The sequence below is a fragment of the Lissotriton helveticus genome, chromosome 10 (assembly GCF_964261635.1).
Source record: "Lissotriton helveticus chromosome 10, aLisHel1.1, whole genome shotgun sequence".
Classification (NCBI taxonomy): Eukaryota; Metazoa; Chordata; class Amphibia; order Caudata; family Salamandridae; genus Lissotriton; species Lissotriton helveticus.
This window is the reverse complement of record NC_136071.1, coordinates 1,191,509,043-1,191,534,622: the sequence shown is the minus strand read 5'-3', so window position 1 is coordinate 1,191,534,622 and position 25,580 is coordinate 1,191,509,043.

The following is a 25,580-nucleotide window of genomic DNA, read 5'->3' as shown; positions in this document are numbered from 1 at the left end:
CCTGCACTTTGTTGCTTGTTGAAGATGGGAAGCAGACAACGTGCAGGCGCTGCTGAAAGTGCCCCGGTGTTTGGAAATTACACCAGGACGAGTTCAGCACATTATTCAGTGGGGCCCAAATCTTGGCAGGGTGGACAGCTTTCACCCTGTGAAAAAAGTGTGTGGACACCATCCATCCTCGTGTACCCCCGACTCGTGCCCTGCCAATAAAGTATGAACACTCTGCACGCCTGCTCTTTCCCTTCTCTGGCCCTAATCCATGAGGGGCTCCTCTTTAGGGCCAGATTAAAGTCACTGTAGGCAGCTGCCTCACAGAGCTGCAACAAGAAGCCACAAGTGGGCTCCAGAGTCCCACAGAGGGCGCCAAACATGGCCTTGTCATGGGAGGGGGGGCGGCCGAACAGCAAACTGTCTTTTACTCTGTGGCTCCCAGATCCTTGCACCATAGCGGCTTACTCTGTTTGGTAGTGTGGTGTGTTTCATTGGCACCTATATATGTTTTTTATACCCCTTGTGCTGTGAACGTGCCTTCTCGATTGTTGAGGAAGTAGCTACTTTATATGTATATTTTTCATAGCGCTTCACTTCCCTGACCTGTTCACAGAAGCCCTGCAGTTTTCATCAGCTGCCTAGGGGCTCCAGGGGTGTATGGTTGGAAGTGTGGTGATTCAATCAATCAATCAGGAAATTTGTAGAGCGCACTACTCACCCGTGAGGGTCTCAAGGTGCTGGGTGGGGGGGGGGGGGAGGGTGCTGCTACTGCTCGAAGAGCCAGGTCTTGAGTAGCCTCCTGAAGGTTAGTAGGTCTTGGGTCTGCCGTAGGAGGATGGGGAGGGTGTTCCAGGTCTTGGCAGAGAGGTAGGAGAACGATCTGCCGCCGGAGGTCGCTCTTCGGATGCGGGGACGGTAGCGAGGGCGCAGTGATTGTGGTTAGTGTGTGGTGTGGTAGAATGTGGTAGCCACTAGACTACTCCTTAAGAGGTGAAGGCCAAGTGGGGCATGGCCACGATGGGAGCGAGAGCGGTCGCAATTAACTGAGCTCAACTCCGGCCCACCGGAAAATCCTGCCAACTCCTTGTCTTGGACGAGTGAGCCAGGCGAAATAGGCAGCGGACGTCTCCCCGCACCAGCCTATGCACCCACCAGTGCTGACAATCGATCTGCGGGGCTGTGCGGGCCTCGATTCCAGGTGGTGCGGCGCTGGGCCCATGGGGCCTGAGATCTACTTCAGGGACGCGCCGGTTCGACAGAGGCTGTTGGTCGTTTGGCCTGCCCATGCATCCAGGCCACAGACAGTCTCTGAGGGACTGAGAAGGTCCCCACTCCTGTTCCAGATATACAGCAGGACCGGGCTGCACTGCCCATGATCCCGCTACTGTGATACGCGGCACCAACAGCGACATCACAACGGTGCGCAGCACATGCCCGGGTACTTTGACCCACACGGCCCGCGGCTGCGGCGACGAATCGCTCTAGAGCGGGTGAGCCTCCGGGATGCTGCAAAATTGGAGGAGCCTGAGACCCAGGCTGGGGTAGCGGTGACTTAGCGTAGGTTATCGATGACTCACCTGACCATGCACACAGGCAATTGTTGGCACCTGAGAGACTGTGACGACCCCCGCCACTATTCGGGATTCACAGAAGTGTTGGGCTGGGCTGCCTGTGATCCCGCTGCCTCGACACGAGATGCTAACGGTGGCATCCCGGAGTGCGTAGACCTGCATGGCCCACAGTAGCTGCGACAAATTGCCCTGAGGCAGGTGTGCCCCGCCAGAGTGCTGCGGAACTGGAGTGGCATTGAGAACTTCCCCTGTCTGTATAAGGGGGGCAAAGAAGAGAGGCCAGTGCTGATCCCTGGGACCTTCTGCCCATCTATACTGTGCGAAGTGGCTGGGCATGGACATTTAACAACCAACAACAGCGCATCTGCCTTCATCTATATGCATTTCTTTGGGGGCAACAGCAGTGTGGACACAGCGCAAGATGGGACGGAGGGCCTGCAGTGACCCAGACCTCCTCATCGACTGGCTTTTGAGATCTTGAGGCTTGGAACCTATTGAGGGAGCACCCCACTGGGCGACCCTCTGATGCTGTGTAAAGTGGGGAAAATCGATACGCGAGACATCCTCTGAAAAGTTCATTGGACAGCTCAAGAACATGCTCATAATGTAGCTCACCGCAGCATTTTGATTCTACACATCCGTATCCCCGCACGATTCAGTGTAGGCGAGGACCTCACACATGGGTCTGAGCTGCGTCCCGTGGGCACTAGCTGCAATGATAAGATCACGCAATACAGCCACATTCACACTCGCCCCGAAACCTACTGCCACTGCAGAACTCCAACACCTGGCCCTCTGCCCCCTACCAATGCCAATCGGGTAGAGGTGTGGCGCCGCGGCCAGGGTGACTGGCGCTGGAATCTGGGGATCACGGTTCGAACCCCAGCGCCGGCGGCAGATTAGCCCAGCACCATGTGACTCTGGGCAATAGCTTGCTTTATCTTCCCAACGGCCCCCAGTGCCTGGAGACCCTTACGGGTGATTGTTCGCACTTTACAAATGTGGATTTAATGCCGAGATGGGTAAACCAGAGTGGAGAAACCCCATGTGCAACCACTGAAGGTGGAATCGATGCCTCAGAATGCAAAGAGTGTGGACTGCCCAGAGCTTTCCACTCTCGGGGACCACAGTGACCACTCACGCGGATTTGATCAGCTGATGGTGGCGATACTAGATATCAAAACCACCCTAGGCAGAAAGATAGGCTCACTGGGTATGGATCTGGGATATCTCCAGGAGGACCACAAGAAGTTCAAAGGCAGGGTGGAGGAGTCCGAATCCACTTTGGCGTCTCTACGACCTACGGTGACTGTGGCGACCACTCAGCTACAATCCCTCCAGCAAGAGGTAGACTTCCCAAGAGCATATGTGGAGGACCAAAAAGGGTGCTCACGCCGGAACAATGTTCTCATCGTAGGCCTCACCGAACGAGCAGAGGGATCCAACATGGAACTCTACTTAGATGAATGGTTCTCTAAACACATTTTACAAGGCAAGGCTTTAAAGTTATTTTCAATAGAACATGCTCATAGGGTGCCAGGAGGCCCCCCATGCCCGGGAGCTCCCCCCAGACCAGTGGTGGCGAGCCTGTTTATTTATCGAGACAGAAACCACATATTGCAAGCTACTCGTGCCCCTGGCCAGTCAAAAATTCCTCGGTCCACATTTATCCGGATTACACTTTGGCAGTACAACACTGACGCTCCTCTTATCTGGAGGTCAAGAAATTATTGAGGGGCCACAATATCCAGTACTCACTACAGTTTAAGGCACACCTACGCATTCGCCACAAGGAAGGCACGGTATTCTGCAATACACCTGTAGAGGCGTGTGCTTGGATTGATCACCAGGGCCTGGCACACGCAACACTCTTATCACTGATGCACTCACAACAGGCCTGGAAACTGGTGGAACACCGCAGAGGACGCAGCAGGGGAAGGCTCCGTTGACCAACGAAAGCCCAGCTAGCTGAAGAGCATGCACAGGCTATCAAGATAGCAGAGCATATAGGTAGCCCCACGTCCTCCCACAGACTAGACTCGGACACGGCACTGGACCAAGCATCGCCTCTCACGGCCTTGCAGCTTGAGGTACTGGCGGGGGATGGACCGGCCCTTACTCCGTAGACAGCCAACGCACTGGGCTGAACACTCCAGAGCACCTATCAGGACTTCCATTGTAAAGGCTGACCGCTACGAATAACCTAGTGTGCCACCAGGCTGAACCATGAGAGGCAGCACACCGGAAATGACACCATGCCTGCTGCACCCCCTTCAGCAAGTAATAAGTAGCTGATATAGCACCACATTTGTTTATGTTTGCTATGTGTTAATTTTCTGCATGTTTGAATTGCATTTCAGTGTGAGTGACCAATTGCTGGTTGGCAAGCCGGCCTAGGGTGGGATGTCGGGGAATCCTTTTCTGCATGTTTAATATGTCAATCTCTCCCATTGTCTATATATTGCAGGGAACGTGGGCTGCTAATGCATTTTGGTGACATGTGCGGGGTGGGGGATGTGGAGGGGCGGAGGATGGGGGGGCTGGATGATGGGAATCTACTATGTGTCAGACATTTCCCTCACCATTAGATTAATTATGTCGGAGGACTATACATTGTTGACCTGGAACGCGAGGGGTTTGGCGGGCTGCGCTAAGTGACACAAAGTGAATCAATACCTGCGAAGCCATAATATCACGTTCGCACTGTTACAGGAAACAAACCTCACCCCACAAACACTTGTGTCACTTTGTAAGCGTTGGAGGGGTACAATCCTGGCTACCACGTACTCGGGGTAAACCAGGGGAGCACTTATATGGGTGGCACCGAGGACCGCCCACTCCGGTTAACACCCCCCCGAGTGGATATACAAGGCTGTTATGTTGTCATGGAGGGCCAATTGAAGGGATCTCCACTGGCGCTGGTATCTCTATAAGCCCCGAATTCAGGGCAATTGTTATTCCTACTAACACTCACGCCATCCCTGCTAGTGGATCCTACGGTCCCTGTGTATTGGGGTGGAGATTTTAATGGGGTATACGATGTAAATGTAAATGTAAGGTACACTTTTATAGCGCTACTACCACTCCAAGGAGTATCTTGGCGCTTAACGCCAACCCGGATGGAATAGGTCTTGGCCTGGACCGCTCCCGCCCCCCCTCCTGGAGGCACAATCTATCAAGCTCGCACATCACATGAAAGGGTAGGTCTCCAACATGCAAGTCCATGATGCATGGCGTAACAAACATCCTTTGACACGCACATACTCGCATTATTCGGCGCTACATAGTTTGTACACTAGGATAGACATTATATATTGTTCGGATAATACACTACGCAACGTCTTACAGGCTGACTACTTGACACGAACACTATCTAATCATAACCTGTTAAAATGAAGCCTGTCCTGGGGTGCGAAAAGACCTGACATATCGACCTGGCGATTGCCATGCACTGCACTAGCTGACTCATCATACCGGGCTACTCTTTTGAACTCCATCGATTCATATTTCTTGATGCATGCTGGTACTGCTTCGTCCGTGGGAATAGAATGGGATGCTTTTAAGGCGGTCTTTCGAGGACACGCAATTACATATGGTACCCGTAAATCACTGACGGAATCGCTTCAGACTCATGAGACGGAAATATGGAGATGTGAGCAACTCATCCCCAATATCCCTCAGGTTGGCCCCTCCCTGGCCCAAGCCCGCCTGGCGTACAAGGGTGCAATAGATGAACTCTGCACACTGGACTACAAAACATACCTAGCACGTAGACACAAGGAGGGAGATAAAGCGGGCAAGCTGCTAGCGTGGCTACTGAAATCTGACACCTCTCAACCCCCCATTACTGCCATATACACATCTACCGGGACCCTTGTGAAAACACAAGAGGCAAATAATCAGTCCTTCTTTGTATACTACACAATACTGTATGCGACTGCCGTCCTCCAAGACCCTGCCTCCACACAAGGCTTCCTCGCCGGTATTCACCTCGCTCCCATTAGATTCACTCATTATGATACCATAGAAGACCCCATCACGGTAGATGAGATAGCGGAGGCAATAGGGCAATTAGCAACGGGTAAGACGCCGGGAATGAATGGTGGGCCGTCAGAATTTTATACCACTTATTCTAAACATCTAATGCCAAGGTTGGCCAGCGTGTATAGCGAAGCCTCCGAGAAAGGTGAACTTCCATACACTCTGAGAGAGGTAACACTGGTGGTCCTACCGAAAGCAGGCCAAGACCCTCTTTCAATGGCCTCATATTGCCCTTTATCAATGTTGAACGTTGATTATAAGATTCTCAAGACTCTACTAATGAATAGGTTAATTGTGGCTGTTCCTTTACTGATGCATGAAGACCAAAACGGTTTTATACCAGGAAGAAATACTGGTTTAAACCTGCGTCGATTATTTGCAATGCTGGAGTGGGCAAGAGGGGAGGTGGAACAGCCCTGGATGGCATCCTTAGATATCGAAAAGGCGTTCGATACGTTGAGTTGGGACTACTTGTTGACGGTGTTGGTAGGGTTTGGCATTCGCCCTAACTTCTTTAGATGGACACGGTTGATGTACCATAGACCGCAGGCCAGGGTAAAGATGGGTCAATTTTTCCTTACCTTTCACAATAGCGCGGGGCACACGTCAAGGTTGTCATCTGTTGCGATAATTTTCGCCCTGGCTATGGAGCCACTGGCGTGTAGATTACAACAGCGGGTAGTGGAGTGGGGCCTACATGCAGATCGTCATTGGTACGTAGTGTCGCTATATGCGGACAATGCCTTAATATACCTACGTGGCCGAACCGAGGAACTTCAACAGATAATGGACCTGTTAAATTAGCACGCACAGGTCACAGGACTGCGAGTTAATTGGTCTAAATCGTTGGTGTTCCGTTGGCACCCATGTCATTGGCCCTCGGGGCAGGCTGTACCACAAACATCACTGGAATGGACGTTTGATACTTTTAAATATTTGGGGATACAGGTCCACCACTCGGGGTGGACACCATAGACGGTAACTTGGGGCGTGCCATTACTAAAGCCTGTTCGACTCTGCCATTCTGGTTAAGCCTTCCCTTACCTCCCATGGGACGGGTGGTGATCTCCAAGATGCTGGTCCTTCCGGGCCACCTATACTTCTGTTATGCACTCCCCTATTGCTTGCCATGGAAATTCTTTAACTATATGGAATCTCTTTTGGTCTCCTTTATATGGCATACTCTAGGGCCAGGGTGGCTCTACATAAATTGTATGTGCCAATATCAGAGGACGGCCTGGGTGCTCCGAACTACGAGCGTCACTACGCTGCAGCACAATTCCTATGACCAATGAGATGGCTAGGTAAGAGTAACCTTACTGAATTGGTAACGGAGGCCGTATCCTGGGATGATCCGACATTACTGGAGTAGTTGTCGGGAACCACTACACTGGCCCAGAAACAACGTGGCAACATACTAATTACAGCGACTAAACGTAGTTGGTCCAGATATGTGCTTCCCAATGGTCTGATTGCCCCGTAAGCCCCCGGCCTACCACTGGAAGTACTCCCCAGCACATTTACCTGTCACAGGTGCTGGGAGCTAGACTCCTGGACAGAGAGGAGGTTGGACACATGGAGCAACATATATGTAGGCTCACAACTACAAACGTTTGAAGAGTTGGTGAACACTTATGAGGTGCCCAAGCCTCATTTCTCCTACATGCCCTGCTAATGCGCCACTCCCGGCGAGTGTGGGGCAACGATCGCGCTGAACCCCCACTTCACATCTCTTGCAGACATTACTAATACATGGAAGGGGCAGACACGCAGTAACGGCCATATACACCTCCTTCAGGTTGGATGATGCGCCCGTGCTGGTAACCCTACGTGCGTACTGGGAAGCGAAGTAGACCACCACAATTTCAGATAAACACTGGGCACAATGTCTTGGCCACCCAAAAATGGTTTCAACCAACGCTAGGTTGAAATACACTCATTTAATAACCTACACCACAAGTACCTCACGCCCACAGGCTAGCGCGCATGTACTCAACATCTGCTGACAGATGCCCTGGGTGCCGTGACCCGGGGGCCACATTCACGCATATGGTATGGACATGCACAAGCATTCAAAGTAATTGGAACAATATAGCCAATACACTTATAGAGGCAGCTGAAACCCAGGTGATAGGGCAGCCCACCCATTTCCTGCTGGGCGCCTCAAAGCGCTCCGCTTCAAGTATAGGTCTGAATAAGTTCCTAGACCTAGCCCTAGGCCTTGCCAACACAAAATAGCCATGACATGGAATGCTCAGACGTGTCCCAGCGTGCACTTGTGGCTGCTAGATCTCCAGAGGGTACTGGTATTGGAACACACTAACCAGCTAGCACAGACCTCACGGGCGCTGGCGCCCCCCGCGACAGAATCCTACTCAATGGAAGGATTACTGTTACAAAGATGAAGGTAGGAACTCCAGACGTAGTCATGAGGTAAGTTTGATGTAGAGGTTTATTCAAGCTGCGATGGAAGATGGTATATTGAAGTCTAATTCAAGGCCCCACCAGCAGCAGGTTCTTTGCTGCTCAGCCCTCAGTCTCCAACTGTCTTTTCTCTCACAACCAGGCACACCAACAGTCTGCTCTCACATCAACAGTCTAACACTCCAGTACACATCCATACAGGCAGAAAAGCAGATCAAAGTACAACAATCACCTGTCACTAATTGAGACCAAGTTGGCTGTCACGGCCCCCCCTTCGTAGGTGGCACCCCCCTTCCTCCTTCTCCCCTTCTCCGCCCTTCACTCCCCCTTACAACCCGTCGCCCTCTCCCTCGGCACACCCACTCTAGGTGGCCCACCGCACACATCTATCTACATACGTGATACCCAGTGAGAGGCTAGACTGACAGGTGCACTTTGATCTGTACCCACACGCAGAGACCGACTTATAGTTTATTTTCTTTTTTTTATATGTTATTTTACATTGATGCCCGCGTGCGATTTCATGATGGAATTGTCATGAGGAAGGATTTTCCTGATGTACTTATAGCTTGTGTACAATGTATGTAAGGGTATTCTACTATGGACATGTGTGGCGACACAGTACGAGATGGACCTTCCTTATCCGGGCACCCTGCCCACGCCATTCAAACTACTGCCATGGTAATATCAATATTGGAATATGTTGTTGTTGGACCTGGCCCTTTTGGCAGGTTCACCCCGAAACTTTCTGCTTTTTCCTAGCCTGTTTCTGGAACCTGGGTTGGTGATTTTAGGCCTCTGCGCACTTTTTCACTGTGGTACAGTGTAAAGTGCATGAGCTCTCTGTGTATGTGTGGTGAGTGACCTGCCCTCCCATAGGAATGACTGGGGAATATGTATGCCCATGGTAGTTCCTGTTGTGTGGGGAGTGCAGGGTCGAGTTTGATATGTGTGAACTCGTGAGATTGAATGCTGCGTAATGGTGCATGCGGCATGGTTGTGTCTAGTCTAGAAGCGCCACTTTTAGAAGTTGGCATATTTGTGTAGTGAGTCTGCTGGCACGTGATTGGCTGGTGAGCCTGGCCAAGGAGTGCCTGGGCCTGCTTGTGGATTGACTGTCTGGTTTGAGTGTGACAGGGGCTGCAGAGCCCCCAGATGGTTGTCTGAGTCAGCCGTGGATGAAAGGCAGCATCTGCTGCCAGGGAAGTGGGAGGAGATTAGCACCTGATAGTGAAGGGCTGTGCCTGCCTGCCACAATGCTGGCTCCACCCCCCCGCTGGGCGACTGTCACCTCTGTCCCTGATACTGAAGGGACTTCCCTATAACCAGTCCTAGCTGGTTCTCACACTGCCTACACAAAGACTTCAAAGACTTTTCTGTGTATAAGAAGGGGATGTGTCCCCTTCCAAAATGTTCTTGTTTCTGACTTGAATCTACCAGGGGCGGGCGCTGCCCAGCCCCTGGATGCCTGGAGGACTTCTGGGGGACCCCTCTGCCTTGCCTGGGCTGATGGGGGGACTTGGCCCAGCCCCTGGATTCCTGATGGACTGGTCCTGGACTCCTGAAGAACTTTGCTGGAGGATTTCTCTTAATAGGAGCTGCTGTGCTGCCTCCTGGATGCCTCAGGACTTTTGGGACCCTTCTTGATGTAGGGGTCATCTCTGGGGGGCTTGTGGGGCTGTCAGTGCCCCGAGCGCGATGGAAGCGCTTTATTTTGCCTCCTAGCGCTTGAGAGCGCTTTATTTTGCACCCGTAGCGAGCGTGTCGCTATCACGCATTTTGCGTGAGGTTTTGCAGGTGCCACCCTGCGTTATGCCCGAGTAGCGCTATTTTTAAACTAAAGGGTGCCACCCCTTGTTTTGTTGCCCTGAGCGAGAGCCCACCTCGCTGCTATGTTTATTTGGGATTTCGAGGGTGCCCACCCCTCATTATGCCAGTGAAATCACCGCCGCGGCCCTCGCGCCGCGACCAGGAAGTCAGGCACCGGAGTGCCTGATGTGGGGCGGGACTTCCGGTTCCCGGAGGAAGTCCCGCCCGCTGCCGCGCACTGATTGGCCAGTCCGGCCCGGTGAGGGAGAGAGAAGATGGCGGCCGTTGCGGGGCTCCCGTGACCGAGAGGGAGCCCCGAGAGAAGGAGTGTGGCCGGCTGCTGGGGCTCCCGTGTGCAGAGGGAGCCCCGAGTGAGGAAGCTGAGCGGCCGAGAGAGGAGATGCCTGCGGCCGGAGAGAAGAAGGGTGGCCATTGTCCTGAGGGGCTCCCAGTTCGAGAAGGGGAGCCCCGCGCTGAGAGGAGAGCTGCCGGCTGCATTGTGGTGACCGGCGGAAGCAGCACTGTTCCTGGCCTCTTCCGGGGCTCCCGTAGTGAAGAGCGGGCCCCGGGGCCGCGAGGGGAGCAGAGATGACCAGAGAAGCCGAGGAGTAGAGTGCTGGGTCCCCCGAGAGACGCCCGGTGAGTGATGGCTGGGCAGGGGGACATGGCTGCGTGGTGCTACCACTCCAATGTTGGGGGCACATCCGTCCAGAGAGCCCACGAGGCTTGGGCATTCCTGCAGTTAGAGCCTGAGAGGCCCGGGGGCCATTATTGATTGAGAGGCTCCCGAGTCGGCCACATTGTTGTTGAAGAGCAAGAGGCCTCAGGGGGCATATCGGGGCAGATTGTCGTTGCCCGTCCCCAGAGGGCCCAGTTGTGTCTAGAGCCACGAGGCTCTGGGGGCATCTTCCTTTAATGCCGAGCCCCAGAGGGGGGCTCCAACGACGCCGCCATTATTTTGAGAGCTCGCCAGGCTCAGAGGGGCATTTTGGTTGAGGAACAGAGGGCTCCAGAGGGCATGTTTTGTTTTAGAGCCTGTGTGGCTCAGTGTGGCGCAATGTACTACTAGGGCCAGTGAGAGCCCTGCCGCAGTTTTATTTCCCAGCTGCCCAGCAATTAGTGGGCAGCTGCACCGTTTAGGCCTTTTGGTGACTGCTTACAGCTGCCCAGCACTTTGTGGGCAGCTGCCACGTTTAGGCCTGTACTTTAGACTGGCGCTGCATGGCAGCGCGCCCTGACATTTGGACCCAGGGCATCTTTGCCCCAACAAGGCCAATTGGCCTAGGGACTGCCACAGGTGGTGGCTTATGTAAGTTCTGCGCAATGTGGTTATCTGCTATGTCTAGGATGGTAACTGCCTAATGTGAGTTTTTGCGCTATTGAGTTGTTGGGCACCTCTGAATGTTTGCAGGCATCATGTGTCTTTCTTTTCCTGCGCTGCACCTCTGAATGTTTTAGGCGTCATGTGTCTTCTAGCGCTGCACCTCTGAATGTGTTTGTGATGCATCCTGTGCTTTGTTCTTAAACACCGCTGAATTTGTAGGTTTATGCATTATGTGTTTCCCTTTACTACTCCTCTGAATGTATATTTATGCATCATGGGTAATGTGTCCTTTCTTAGACCCCTAAATGCTGTGTGATACTTAGGTGGTTTTCCTTTACTACTCCTCTGAATGTGTTTCATACATCATGGGTAATGTGTTCTTGTTTATACCCCTAAATGTATGTTATTCTTAGGTGGTTGTTCTTTTTAGTACAGGTGGTCCTAGTGAGGTCCTGGTCCCCTGCGTGACATTCTCCTAAGGTGTTTAGGGTTGCGTAGGTGGTACTTACCTGTGCCCAGTAGTTACTGGATGTGATTTACAACTGTTATTTTTTTTTGCTATACTTATTCTAAGTTCTATAAGTGCTATTTCTATATCTACAAAGTGTTGATTCTGACAGTGGCCCATGTGGCCCTGTCTTGTAAATAATCCCTTGTGAATATTGCCGTGCCAGTTGGCACAATGTACATGTGTGATTTTTATCTGATGTGGGTTTACAATACAAAAGTTATTTTAATATAACCTTGTGTGGAGTCCCTTTGTGGTGTGCCTAGGATGTTGTTGCTGTTGTGCGCTGGCGCAAATGCTTTACACATTGCCTCCGAGTTTAGCCTTACTGCTCGTGCCAAGCTACCAAGGGGGTGAGCAGGGGTTATCTTGGCGTGTGACTTCCTTGCCCTGACTAGAATGGTGGTTTCTGCCTGGCTTTGGCGTCAGCCTTAGCCTACCAGAAATAGCCAGTTCTAACAGTTGTAATGCAGATGCTAATAACATTATGTTGTGGAAAATCAATAAAAATCATTTTTTTTTAAAAGAAAAGAGTTGTAGGCCAAGATGTGAGGATGGTTCCACCCTTAATCACTAATCACATATTACATCACATCAATGTCAACACCTGACGAGCCTTGCTCTGGCCTCTGTTCTACACTAAAGAGGACCCTGCACAATGGGGGCATCTTTGAGCATCTTACTGGCTAGGCGGATAATGTTTCATCCGATGCATTTATAGGTCGAGTGAAAGCAGCCCTCCGGTTAGGGGGTCTCGGCAAATATACAATACAAAATATAAGTTGTATGCTATGATAAAAGCACAAAATTGGGTTTGAATTACAGCTGCATCCCTGATCCCTTTTTTAGGGACTGTTAGTGACCCAGAAAGCACGGACGCCACGTCAACTATGTATTGAGTGGGGTTATCTGGGATAAAAATATTCTGTTCTTTCACATTCAAGTGCTGATGGACTGAACTACGTTCAGGCATCTGTGGTGAGAAAATAAACCCGGTAGAGCTATGCCAGAATAGAAGTCCATGCAACATTATTACATCATAATACTTTTTTGGTCGATATTCAGCACCTTGAAACCAAGAAGAGGAGCTCTGGAATCCAAAGGGATGGAGCTTCCAATCACGTAAAAAGTTAAAATAAGTTTTCTCTTTGGTAAGAATTTTTAAAGATGAATTAAACTAAATGTATGAACACATTCACACTAGACACACTCTACCTTACATTCAGGATGTTTAAAGCCCCTATGTTCACACAAGTCGATATGCATGTATAAAAAAATCTCTTTAATAAATACAAGGGGAGAGATTTACAAGCTCCTTGCGCCACTTTTGCGTCACTATTCCCATGTTAAAAGTGATGCAAAAGTGGCGCAAGGGGCTTGTAAATCTGCCCCAAGAAATATACAATTTTTATCCCTCCATGAATAAATTCATAAAAACTTTAAAAGCATCAATTCCTAAATAACACTTATTTTCTTTATGGCTAAACTTTAAAAAGGAGAAATCAGTTAGACAATTACATTTGTCGTATGCATGTTAATCTGGACACATTATAGACAGCACAAAGCATCGGTGTACATTCCCTGTCTCAGAATAGTTACTGTCTTAGCAAAATGTAACACCAGGAAACACTGGGCGTCGACACGTTTCGGTGGTATATGTACAATGGGACCACCTTCTTCAGGACCGAGCCTATTTTCTCCTTACACAACAAATCTATCGATTAAGAGTTTTACCAGTGCAGTTGCATTCAGGTGGTTGTGTCTCCAGATCAAAGGGAGTACATCGGTGAATATAAGTGCTTTGAGCATCCTGAATGTAAGGTAGAGTGTGTCTAGTGTGAATGTGTTAATACATTTAGTTTAATTCATCTTTAAAAATTCTTACCAAAGGGAAAACCTATTTTAAACTTTTTCGATATTCAGTACTCCGATTGTTCCCCCCTGGTCTTGTCCTTTATAGTAGTCGTGGTCACTACCAGTCATGCCAGCGAGGTCCTGGCTAGGTCATGCTGTTGGAGAGGGTTCGGATGTGGTGGTGTTAAGGTGAGAGGTGACACGTGGCCTGCCCTTACCTGTACTGCTGAGGTAATGTGCTTCGATAGGTTCTCCCCTATCACACGGGTGGTCACTTGTTCCTCCTCTGAGGAATGAACTCTGAACTCATCTCAGTGCAAACACCCCGGTGCAGGAATGGGACAGCCCAGCACAGATGCTGATGACCAGTGAGACACACTGATGTGGGAACACGAGCTTGGCTTGTGCTTTACTCGAGGCGCTAGCCGGGTCCTTCCATCAGAGCCACGCTCAATCCTTACAGACCCACGTTTAATCCTTACAGATTCTTTAAGCACTTGCACACACTGAACAATATAGAGCAGGGGTAAATACATGGACTATGGTTTTCGATGTCATCCATTTATTTTAATGATCTTGCTTGATGTGAACCCCTCTATGCAAGAAATTCAATACATGCTGGTTACAATCGTTTCTTAACATGCATATACAAGACTACTAAAGCTTGCTTTTCCACAATTCTAACATTTGCTGGCATGTGTTCGAAGAGAATATATGTTCTAATCCCGCAGTCTTTTTCTCCGGGGGAATCACAACTCTGTCGTTATCACAACCGCGTTGTGATTCTGCATACCATTACTCCGCAAGTCGTAACAACGACTTGCGGAGGGGGGCGCTGGAAGTTGGAATAGTATAATTTACTATTCCAACTCCAGTCTACGCGGACACTAAGGAAGGTGTTAGATTTTAAACCCAACACCTCCCCCTCTCCTCCGCAAGTCGTTGTTACGACTTCTGGAGTGATGGTATGCGGAATCACAACGCGGTCGTGATAACGCCTGCGCCGGGAAACCCTTTGTTGGGTAGCTGTGCGCCCTATAAATGCAAGAAATAAATAAATAAATAAACAACCTCGTTGTGATTCCCCGCGGAGATAATGTTTCGTTATAATCGTTGTTTACTGTTCGAAGATGTGTGTCAAGTTTTGTAAGGTTGTGTATTTTGAAAGGGTATTATAAGATGTTAGTAGTCTGAACTGTTAGGGGAGGAAAAGGAAACAAATGGGGTCTCTACCACATGCTTAATTTGAGCCGGTTGTTTCCGGTGCTCCACACTGGCACTTTGTTGTCAACACCGGCTCCCATGACAGCTGCCACATGGTGGCACTGTTTCTATGATAAAGGGATAAGCAGGAAAACTGTTGTTTTATTAATTCAATAAATATTTAAAACAACGAATGCCTGTAGTCCAGGCCATTCATAGCTTTGGGGGCCACGAGCAGTCTGAATTGTCACACTTGTAGGTTGTGATGTTTCGCAGTTGTGTTGGTTGTGTCATCCGCAGCGCTTATAAGGCAGTGGGTGGCGCAAGCTGCAGCAGCCTCCTGAGGAGGACCCCAGCACTTATATATATATATATTTTCTGTTTACAAATTAAGCACTGAACTGAATGCTTAGCATATTTTTTTGGTATGCGCATAATGCTACTCCAATCAGTAGTACATCAGTGCGAGCGCTTATGCTTTTCACAAGAGGGGCATGGTGTGAGGGGAGAGTGACCAGAAGAGAGGGGCAAACCATTGCTTGTTGACAACAGAAACCTCAGAGATCAGCATTCCTCGTATTTTGCAGAATCAAACAGAAACGTTGGATTTGTTTTTTTACACAACAATGTCACTAGGTGTTTGATAATATTTGTTTGTGTAGCAGGCACTCTATTTATACCCGTTAGAGATCTGAGATCTTTGTAGTAAGCATTTTATGACTTTATATAGCGCTGGCTTGTGGCATGAAGCTACTTTATAGTGCTAGGTTATTCGCTGCCAGTTTACATTTCCAGGTCTTCTCTCGCTTTGCCAATCACCGATAAGGGCGCTCACTCAATGTTCCTCCATTGCATGGTTGCAGAGGAGAAGTTCTTGTAATTTGTGTCCTCTTTCAAAGACAGAAAATCACGGACACGTCCCCAAAAAGATTTGTGTTGTGTTAGATTTTTAGGTCTCGCTAGAGCCAGCGCATGCACTGTCTGGCGAGACATTCAGTAAGTGGGTTTCTAAAGTGCTGCCAAGGGCAGCCACCAGCTTGCTCTTACGCGCAGAAGCGCGTGCGCCTCGCTCCGCCTCTCCAATGTTCTGTTGCTTGTTTAACTTGCAGCGCAAGGCGCGTGCGCGCTTGTCTTTTCTTGTTTTACTTTTGCTGGCGCGCGCGCGCACCATCGCTTCACCACTCGTGTTTTTTTTTTATTTCATTTTTGCGCATGCACACAACTCCCGGTCACGGCCAATGCTTGTTAGTGGTAGCCAGGGACGAGAGGGTTCCTCTGAGGAGCAGCACATGCACAGTAGTTATTAAGGTCTTAGATGAAAATGATAATGCACCTCTATTTCCGACAGACATAACTTTTTTCATTCCAGAAAACTTTCCAGGCTCGGGAGAAGATGGCATCATTAACGTTACTGATGTCGACGCGGGTCAGAATGGTGAAATTCTGATTGCTATTTTGAATGCCACAATGTGGTTTAGGATAAACGGCACGTGTGTTATCTTGAATCAAAACACAACTGCAGACTATGAGAAGGAGCAGGCTCATATATTTTGGGTTCAGGCGAGTGATCAAGGTTATCCTCCTCAATCTTCAACAGCAAAAGTGACTGTTTTCATTTTAGATATGAATGACAATTTCCCAAAAATTGTATTTCCAGAATCAAACTTTTCTCATGTGTTGGTGCTTCCAAACGCTTCCAGGGGTTCAGCCATTACTAAAGTCCATGCTGTTGGTTTTGATGAAGGTCTGAACGGGGTTGTGTCATATAGTGTGCTGGACGCAGGCGTGCCTACGTCAGATCTATTTGGAGTCGAAACAGCCAGAGGCAACATTATATTAGAGAAGAAATCCCAGAGCATTCATTGTGGCCTTTTCCATCCGTTTGTTAAAGCAAGTGACCGCGGGTACCCCACGCCACTTCATTCCATTGTCCATAAGGAAAGTTGTTACTTGTCCGATAGACCTACAGACGATATAAACAAAACATGCATCCCATATAGTCGGGAAGGGCACTTTAAAATCGCACATAGCCTTTCACTGACACTATTATATTCAACAGGCAAAAATAGTATCTTGTGCGGTAAACCAGGTACAATTTAAATATGCAGACTGTTGGACATATGAGTGTTTTAAATAAAGTCTACTGTATTTAATCACTTTATATCCCTAATTAGATATATTCCTAATATCCCTAACTTGTCGCCCAAATCAAGAATGCCAAAGAAAAAATGTTTGGAAGTATCAGAAGTGCAAGGTGTTTCTGGGACATTTAGACATCCTAAGTATAAATTAAAAGAGAGAAAAGCTGCAGGAAATGAGCATGTAGTGAGGAAAAGGAAGAGTTGTGGTGGAATTAAAGCTAATAGCTTTAAACGGAAAACAGTACTGTGCATGTTATCCTCCAAAATAGAATATAACATTTTGAAAAAAAGATTTCTCAGTAGATTAATTCTCTTGCACCAGACATCCAGGTATCACAGTTTGAGTACAGGCAGGCGGGACTCAGCATCTCACAATTTTGATACATCCGTAAAATTCAAATGCAGAGGGCATTTGTGTAATTTCATCTCATTCCCGAGGACTGAAATTCTGTAGGTCTACTGCAGAGTTTTTTGTATGATATACATGAGCAGCCTTTAATTATTCTAAGATTGCATTCACCTGAGCTCTATTGAGATGTGTAGTATTTCAGTGAGTGAGGGTGTAAATGGTACGACTGCCTCTCTAAAGCAATAGCTTTGTCTCATGGGTAAATATTAAAGGGAGCCTCCTGATATCAAACATATGGTATCGGTGATAGCGTGAATTTTGATTGGTGGCTTGCTACCTTTCAACAATCAACGGAAAAGTATTGATGGAATACACAGAAGTATTGATGGAATATGCGGAAGTATTAATGGAATACGCAGAAGTATTGATGGAATACGCAGAAGTATTGATGGAATACGCAAAAGTATTGATGGAATACGAAAAAGAATTGATGGAATACGCAGAAGTATTGATGGAATACTCAGAAGTATTGATGGAATACGCAAAATAATTGATGAAATACGCAAAAGAATTGATGGAATACGCAGAAGTATTGATGGAATTCGCAGAAGTATTAATGGAATACGCAGAAGTATTGAAGGAATACGCAGAAGTATTGATGGGATACGCAGAAGTATTTATGGGATACGCAGAAGTATTGATGGAATACGCAAAAGTATTGATGGAATACGCAGAAGTATTGATGGAATACACAGAAGTATTGATGGCATACGCAGAAGTATTGATGGATTATGCAGAAGTATTGATGGAATATGCAAGAGTATTGATGGAAATGGAATACGCAGAAGTATTGATGGAATACGCAGAAGTATTGATGGAATACGCAAGAGTATTGATGGAATACGCAGAAGTATTGATGGAATACGCAGAAGTATTGATGGATTATGCAGAAGTATTGATGGAATATGCAAGAGTATTGATGGAATACGCAGAAGTATTGATGGAATACGCAGAAGTATTGATGGAATACGCAGAAGTATTGATGGAATACACAAAAGTATTGATGGAATACGCAGAAGTATTGATGGAATACGCAGAAGTATTGATGGAATATGCAAGAGTATTGATGGAATACGCAGAAGTATTGATGGATTATGCAGAAGTATTGATGGAATACGCAAGAGTATTGATGGAATACGCAGAAGTATTGATGGAATACGCAGAAGTATTGATGGAATACGCAGAATTATTGATGGATTATGCAGAAGTATTGATGGAATATGCAAGAGTATTGATGGAATACGCAGAAGTATTCATGGAATACACAGAAGTATTGATGGAATACGCAGAAGTATTGATGGAATACGCAAGAGTATTGATGGAATACGCAGAAGTATTGATGGAATACGCAGAAGTATTGATGGATTATGCAGAAGTATTGATGGAATATGCAAGAGTATTGATGGAATACGCAGAAGTATTGATGGAATACGCAGAAGTATTGATGGAATACACAAAGGTATTGATGGAATACGCAGAAGTATTGATGGAATACGCAGAAGAATTGATGGAATATGCAAGAGTATTGATGGAATACGCAGAAGTATTGATGGAATACACAAAAGTATTGATGGAATACGCAGAAGTATTGATGGAATACGCAGAAGTATTGATGGAATACGCAGAAGTATTGATGGAATACGCAGACGTATTGATGGAATACACAAAAGTATTGATGGAATACGCAGAAGTATTGATGGAATACGCAGAAGTATTGATGGAATACGCAGAAGTATTGATGGAATACGCAGAAGTATTGATGGAATACGCAGAAGTATTGAAGGAATACGCAGAAGTATTGATGGGATACGCAAGAGTATTGATGGAATACGCAGAAGTATTGAAGGAATACGCAGAAGTATTGATGGGATACGCAGAAGTATTGATGGATTATGCAGAAGTATTGATGGAATATGCAAGAGTATTGATGGAATACGCAGAAGTATTGATGGAATACGCAGAAGTATTGATGGAATACACAAAAGTATTCATGGAATACACAGAAGTATTGATGGAATACGCAGAAGTATTGATGGAATACGCAAGAGTATTGATGGAATACGCAGAAGTATTGATGGATTATGCAGAAGTATTGATGGAATATGCAAGAGTATTGATGGAATACGCAGAAGTATTGATGGAATACACAGAAGTATTGATGGAATACGCAGAAGTATTGATATAATACGCAGAAGTATTGATGGAATACACAAAAGTATTGATGGAATACGCAGAAGTATTGATGGAATACGCAGAAGTATTGATGGAATACGCAGAAGTATTGATGGAATACGCAAGAGTATTGATGGAATACGCAGAAGTATTGATGGAATACGCAGAAGTATTGATGGAATACGCAGAAGTATTGATGGATTATGCAGAAGTATTGATGGAATATGCAAGAGTATTGATGGAATACGCAGAAGTATTGATGGATTATGCAGAAGTATTGATGGAATATGCAAGAGTATTGATGGAATACGCAGAAGTATTGATGAATATGCAAGAGTATTGATGGAATATGCAGAAGTATTGATGGAATACGCAGAAGTATTGATGGAATACGCAGAAGTATTGATGGAATACGCAAGAGTATTGATGGAATACGCAGAAGTATTGATGGAATACGCAGAAGTATTGATGGAATACGCAAGAGTATTGATGGAATACGCAGAAGTATTGATGGAATACGCAGAAGTATTGATGGATTATGCAGAAGTATTGATGGAATACGCAGAAGTATTGATGGAATACGCAGAAGTATTGATGGATTATGCAGAAGTATTGATGGAATATGCAGAAGTATTGATGGAATACGCAGAAGTATTGATGGGATACGCAGAAGTATTGATGGAATACGCAGAAGTATTGATGGAATACGCAAGAGTATTGATGGAATACGCAGAAGTATTAATGGAATACGCAGAAGTATTGATGGAATACGCAGAAGTATTGATGGAATACGCAGAAGTATTGATGGAATACGCAAAACACATAACTCCAAGCTCGGGCTCACACAGAGGAGCTATCCTTTTGATTACAGATATTAAAGTTCTAAGATTTTAAATAGGAGAGCAATAGGCCATAAAATGTACAGTCGCAGAGTTCAGGCAACAGAGTTATCTCTCAGTCAACATAGAAGTTGCAGCTTGAGGGCTCAGATTACACGCATGTGTGTATACATGGAACATGGGAGCACCAACTTAAAAATGCATGCCAAATGTAAGCCTAGCATTATATCTCTATACAAGACATTGTGTTGAAAATCAGGGAACATACCAGACAGATCGCAGGTCTTCGCCAAAAATCATGTAGATGTAACACATTCAAAACCCGTCATCGTCTTCCCATCTTATCGTTTTCATCATGTTTTATCATGGAAGCCTATGGGTACAGAAGGGTACCTCAGCGCGGCCCCCCATCAGGGTTACAGGCGCTATATAAATGCAAACCTTTTCCCTTTTCTACCCCTCCCCAAACCTTCTCAATCCAAACAACTGACTAACATATCCACCACTAAAATTACTCTCATGTTTCACCATACTAATTCAACACTAATCCTGATGGGTTCCAGAGTAGCATGCTACTTGCGCTTCAAATCCCCATCAGGGGTAGCAAGCGCTATATAAATACAAACCTCTTTCCCTCTTCTATCCAGCCATCTACCCTTCTCTACCAAAATAACTGAATAACATATCCACCACTCAAATTACTTCATATTTCATACTAATTTTCAACACTAATCCTTTATGGGTTCCGGCGTGGCGTGCTATTCGCCAGAAAAGTGCTTCAACACCCATCAGGGGTAACAAGTGCTATATGAATGCAAACCTTTCTTCCCCTTTTATCCCTCCGCTATCCTTCTCACTTCAAATAACTGACTAATATCCACCACTGAAATTACTTCATATTTCACCATATTAATTCACCACTAATCCTTTATAGGCTCCCTGAATAGCATGCGTCAACAAGCGCTATGTAAATACAAACCTTTGTCCTCCTCTATCCTTCTGCTATCATTCCTAATCCAAATAACTGACTAACCTATCCACCACTTAAAATGTACTTGCATGTTTCACTATATTAATTCAACACTAATCCTCTATGGGTCCCGGAGTAGCGTGCTACCCGCCGAAAAAGCGCTTCGACGCCTCGTCAGGGGTAGTAAGCGCTATATAAATGCAATGACAAAACAATACAATACAATATCTCGTCATTGTAGGTTTTGTTAACGACAATCCATAAATACAACAATTGCCAATCTCTTGGCGATGAGCTGTTGAGTGCCGAGGAACTGCGGAGTAAAGAACAATAATTTGCCTTGTAGGAGGTTATGGAAAAATCATATTATGAAGACAAGCATTGGCATAGCCAAGAGGTCTCGCTTTTGGCACCTTATAAGTATTTAGTTATGCAGAACAATATCCTTGGTGGAATAACACCAACTGTTGCATGGCTCAGCACTTATAAGGTCCCAAAGGCGAAACCTATTGGGTATGCCAATGCTGGTTTATTAGGTTTCGCTGGAGGGCGGAGCTCTTAGCTCCGCCTCCAGAGAAATCTCTTGATTTCCAGTAAGGAGAGTGGAATACGCCCCCCTGTCCCATTGGCTAGCTCCATAAATGGAGGCTAGCCATTGGAACAGAGATCTGTCCGTCAAGGCCGGACCAGATTCGGGGGCGTTCCCGAGATTTTTTCCCAGGGCGGAGTTACGTTTTTTCCGTTCCCTCCCCTTTCACTGACAGTCTGTCCGTTCCCGCCCCCTCCGTGTGCCTTTCCGGCCCCCCCTCGCTGTCCTGTGCACGTTTCCCGCCGTCCGTGTCCTCTCCCGCCCCCTCCCGCCGTCCGTGTCCACTCCCGCCCCCTCCCGCCGTCCGTGTCCTCTCCCGCCCCCTCCCGCCGTCCGTGTCCTCTCCCGCCCCCTCCCGCCGTCCGTGATTCAGATTTGCTGTCCATTCCCGCCTCCTCCCGCCCCCTCCCGCCGTCCGTATCCTCTCCCGCCCCCTCCCGCCGTCCGTGATTCAGATTTGCTGTCCATTCCCGCCTCCTCCCGCCCCCTCCCGCCGTCCGTGATTCAGATTTGCTGTCCATTCCCGCCTCCTCCCGCCCCCTCCCGCCGTCCGTGATTCAGATTTGCTGTCCATTCCCGCCTCCTCCCGCCCCCTCCCGCCGTCCGTGTCCACTCCCGCCCCCTCCCGCCCCCTCCCGCCGTCCTTGTCCTCTCCCCCCCAGTCGAGTGCTTGTAGATTTGTTTTGTTCCGGCTATGCGGGGAAGTGGATTTTAGCTTCGAGGCAGTGTTCATATTCAAGGAGTGCACTTGGGTACCAGTAACATATCAACTAGGTTGGTTTTTTAATGGCTTGTGGCATTTATTATTAGTGTCTTTATAAAACGTGTATCTTGAGCTTGTCCAGTAGGTGGTAGCTGGAAACTGGTAACCAGAATCTGAGCTGGGAGTGCGTAGCCCACACCCTGACAGCACCGACTCCTCTATGGATGGGCCCAATGCCGATCTGTTTGTGATGAGAGCAGTAGTGGTGATAATATATTCTATCCGACTGGATGTCTGTAATTCGGTTTTGTTGATTTCTCAAAAGTGATCATAAAACCGGCTTTTATCCTAAAATGGCGGTGTTCCTCCAAATATGGCGCCACTTGGTCGAAATGTGATGCAGCTCATCCAGAGATTGGCCACTTATTGAAAAGCAACGTTTCTCAACCTAAGGTAACGTCGCTCATCCAAAGATGTCATGGTTCACGCAGTGTGATGCCCCTTACCCAAAGATGTTGCCTCTTATTCATTGATTTAGTTGGTGTTCCCGGGACAGGCAGGCCCCTGATCTTTGGGTGGCACCCTGTGTAAGACTGCATGCCTCGTCCACATTTGCCCCTGCTTCTTCGCTTTGCCTGGCTCGCTAACGAGCCTGCAGTGCCTCCGTGTGGGCGGGCTCCTGCCGCGGCGCGAGGCTCCTCCGTCCCCGTGCCAGGTGCCCCGGGAGCCATTGCTCACGCTCCGACCTCATTTGACAGAGCGCATGTTGACCGAATTGCTGCTGTGCTGATTACTAGCTCTTCTCGCGCGGCCACAGTTAGCTCATTGCGAGCTGGTAATCGGAGAGCTACCAGTGTCATTAAGGATCTCTCAGCACTTGGATACAGTGGTAACGAACTGTGAAGAAAATAGCATTCTATAGCCAATCAAAAAGAGATACTTGTAAACTCATTTCAGGCGACGGAGTGTGTCAGAGCGCGCGCCCAATGAGGCTCATTGCAGGAGAAATTAAAGATACACTTAGATGCTAACAGGCAATCGGGAAATTACTTCCTGAATTAGTACTTAATTGATTTGGTAATTCCCTTGGCTCTATGCAGTCTCTCTTTGTTACTCTCCCCACTTTTCCCTCTCTCGTCCTCGCTCATCATTCTCTCTTCTGTGCTCCCCTTTATCACTGTCCGCTGGGTTCATTCTCTTGGTCGCGTTCTTCTTTTGCTCTTCATCGGCTCTTTATTTTTTTTCTTTCTTTCTACCTCCCGGTTTTCCACCTCAGTATCGCAATCCCCGCTCTCATTCTCTCTTTTCCTACTCCCTACTCACCACAGAGACACCCAACACTTGCCATACTGCAAACATGCATTTTCTACCCCTACAAAACAGACTTGGTATCCTCTCACCTGACCGGCCAGGGGGTCGCTTTAGGTTCATGAAAGTGGTATAGAGGGGCAATACAAGTGCTACTTTATTACTTATTTTTTGTTAGAGTTTTATATAGCGCAAACTAGACCCGAGACATTGGGTATCAGAGCGCTTTACATAGCACCAGTTTCGTTACAGAAGGACACATTCATTTTTGTTAGGCATGGGGAGATTAATGATTTGCCCAGAATCATGAGTAATGGTGCGGTTTCTCATGTTGTTTGAACGTCTTGCAAGTATCTAAAGCAGCTCGTGAATGGCACCGGGGTCCTTAGGAACTATCAACAAATAACAGAAAAAAATACGACCCCAGCATAGAGCAACAAGCATTTACAATGCAACGGTTTCGCCTTTGGAAAAGTTAGAGCGATTGGCAATGTAAAGGACAATGCCATTTATTTATCTGTTTTCAAAACCAACACAAATACAAATGTTGTCATTTACAATGCCAATAGCTCAAACTTTTCCAAAGGCGAAACCGTTGCATTGTAAATGCTTGTTTATTTTGAAGCTGCGTGAGGTTGGTGCTGCGGGCGTGTGAGAGGGGAGGAGCCGACAGTCAATGGAGGGGTGAGGGGAGGGCGCACTGTCAGTGGGAGGGGGGGACAGGATTTTTGGGAGTGGGAGGGGCGAGAGGAGGAAGGCTATCAATGGAAAGGCTGATCAGGGTTCGGGGGAGCACAGGGGGGTGGGTGGGGGAGGAGGGGGTTGGTCCCCTGGCCCTGGAAGGGCCAAGCCGAGGGCCCCCACTGCCAGTGAGTGGGAGGGATGAAAGGAGGGCCCGCCGCATTTACTATGAGGGCAGATGGAGGGTCCTTGTAAGTGGGTGGAATCAAGGGAGGGCTCGTTGTTATTGGGCGGTATGAGGTGAGGTTTGAGGGGCGTCCCTGTCAGTGACAGTGGGAGCGATGAAACGAGGACCCGCTATCAGTGGGAGGTCTGAGGGGCGGGCCTCTGCCAGTGGGAGGGTCTGAGGGGCGGGCCTCTGCCAGTGGGAGGGATGGAAGGAGGGCCCGCTGCCAGTGGGAGGTCTGAGGGGCGGACCTCTGCCAGTGGGAGAGATGAAAGGAGGGCCCGCTGTCAGTGGGAGGGATGAAAGGAGGGCCCGCTGTCAGTGGGACAGATGAAAGGAGGGCCCGCTGTCAGTGGGACAGATGAAAGGAGGGCCCGCTGTCAGTGGCAAGTCTAAGGGGCGTAACCTCTGACAGTGGGAGCGATGAAACGAGGACCCGCTATCAGTGGGAGGTCTGAGGGGCGGGCCTCTGCCAGTGGGAGGGTCTGAGGGGCGGGCCTCTGCCAGTGGGAGGGATGGAAGGAGGGCCCGCTGTCAGTGGGAGGGATGAAAGGAGGGCCCGCTGCCAGTGGGAGGTCTGAGGGGCGGACCTCTGCCAGTGGGAGGGATGAAAGGAGGGCCCGCTGTCAGTGGGACAGATGAAAGGAGGGCCCGCTGTCAGTGGCAAGTCTAAGGGGCGTAACCTCTGACAGTGGGAGCGATGAAACGAGGACCCGCTATCAGTGGGAGGTCTGAGGGGCGGGCCTCTGCCAGTGGGAGGGTCTGAGGGGCGGGCCTCTGCCAGTGGGAGGGATGGAAGGAGGGCCCGCTGTCAGTG